Below are 2,315 nucleotides of genomic sequence, written 5' to 3'. Positions count from 1 at the left end.
GGCAAATTGGGATATTTGGAATAAACGAATACAAAACTTTTCACCAAAGAGGGAATTTTTCTATCCTCAGCAGATGTGAAAGTAATGTTTATTAATGTATAACCTAATTGCCAACACAAAGACATTAAACCTCTGAGAAAAATATGGATGACAAAACAAGAAGCATCAGCCTAGTGCTTTATCTTGTGCTTTTCCCCATCTCCTCTGTCCTAGCTCCTGAATTGATTTTTAATGACCTGCGACATGTGATTGGAGATCAATTCTAGGGCTGCAGCCAGCTAGCAGCTTGGATCCGACCACCCCATAAATCAGAACCCAGAGGCTGACGTTCTGTCCACGGGGGAGCCGCGTGTGGAGCAAGCGATTGTTTCTGCGATAGAAGCAAACGGGGTCAAGACTACGGTTATTACTCCCTTGTCTTTGTTCACGAGGGGGAAGAGGACGGAGGAACGGGACTCAATTTATATTAAGCGGTTCCTTTGCTATCCTTAGGAAGACTTTGTTTTCATTTACCGAAAACATTATCTTACTTTTGAAGCAACAGCTGTTCTAAGACATGTGAACTCATCCTTTCTCGCCTACATTTGCTGACCTTTGTCCTAGCAAGGCATATGTAAGCAGGTATGGCTTTATAAAGGAGACATAGCCCAAGTCTTGTGTGTGAGCTCAGGAGCAAGGCACCCAGCGGATCGTGGGTGCACATTTAATCCAACATTGTTTGCATGGGCCACAGTTTGAAAACTCTCAGGCGAATCTCATTCTCAACCCAAAACAACTAATTTTCTTAACATCATGTAACATTATACAAAAAAAATTTAAGTTTCCATTGTGGATGTGGGCAAGCATTCCTGTCTCTTACCCCATATTTTTCACAGCTGAATGAGCAAAAAAATAAAATAAAAGAGTTTACTAAAGTTTACTACTGATGAGCTCTCTAAAGATGATTCCTACCCAGGAGATACCACGGAACAGTTGGAAAGACTTGCTTCTCAGGACCAATGATCCATTTCCAAGTTACGGTAGTTGTGAACTAAATTGTTCCAGAAGCCACACGCATTTTTCTAAAATAAAAATAAATGAAATGCACTGGTGAATGCTCCCTGCGATGGCTTCTTAGTAATTGTGTATTCTGTCACTTTTCTTTAAGTGAAGGTAGAGAAGTTGGTTTTGCTAAGAGACTGTAATAGCTTTTCTGGGTGGTAATGTGGCTATTGTCTTATGAACACAGCTCTGAAATATCCAATACTGGCTGGTAATATTCCCTGCCATCTTCCTTTTCTGATGCTCTACCTACCACACAGAGCCTTTAAAAAGGCATAGACCCTGAAAACCAAAAACCCTTTAAACTCTTAAAAATGAAAAAAAAAGCACACTTGTTATTTTATTAAGGGTACTTTATCTTCTTAGGGCCACAAGAAGAAAATGTTTAATTAATTGATTTTTCAAATAAATTTTACGATTGTTACGATTGTTAACATATAAGCTACATGGTGTTTGATTGTCCTGGCCACCAAAAATTTCACTTGTTAGTGCATCATTTCAATTTCATGTTCTGAAGCAGTGTTCATTGAGGAGGCAATGAGAAAGCTCTGTGGTCCAAGAACCCAGGCAAACCTGGAATATTAGTGTCAACTTCTGTGACCCGGATTCCACCTACCCCATCACCTCCTCCCACACTGTCAAAATACCCTAGCAGCCTGATTTTATTCAAACCACTCTTCCCCAAAACGTGCTGTAAGAAATCAGTTCCTTTAGTGCACATAGCTCTCTTTACTGTACAAAATCTGCTCACAGGAAATTCTCTTCCCTAGCACGGGCCTATTCCTTAGAATGTGTTGAACTCATATTTTTGCAAACTCACCTAGTAAATTGCCATATGTATGTACTGAACTGAAAGACATCCAACGCGTCTCGGTTGCACCTGTGGTGACTTCTTTCCGGAAGGCTTACTGAACAGATATAGTTATAATACTAAAACTCTAATTAATTCTTTGGTCCTAATCTGAACTGTCTTTGTTTGCAGCCATGCATGCTCCATTTCATTTAATAAAATTATCATTCTTCTCTCACTGCACACATGAATGAAGATCTCCTGGTGCATAGGATGCACTTTATCATGGTATAGTCAGATATATTATATACAACATTACTAATCTCATTGAAAAACCAGACCATACTACTTTTATCACAAGTCCTGAAGAAACAATAGTTTTCATCAAACTCAATTCACAACACATTTTAATTTCTCTCTGGAATATATTTATAAACCTGTAAGTTAGTACTATGATTTAATTAAAAAATCATCTGTTTTAGTA

The sequence above is a fragment of the Perognathus longimembris genome, chromosome 3, assembly GCF_023159225.1.
Source record: "Perognathus longimembris pacificus isolate PPM17 chromosome 3, ASM2315922v1, whole genome shotgun sequence".
Lineage (NCBI taxonomy): Eukaryota > Metazoa > Chordata > Mammalia > Rodentia > Heteromyidae > Perognathus > Perognathus longimembris.
Note: the sequence above shows the minus strand (reverse complement) of the source record.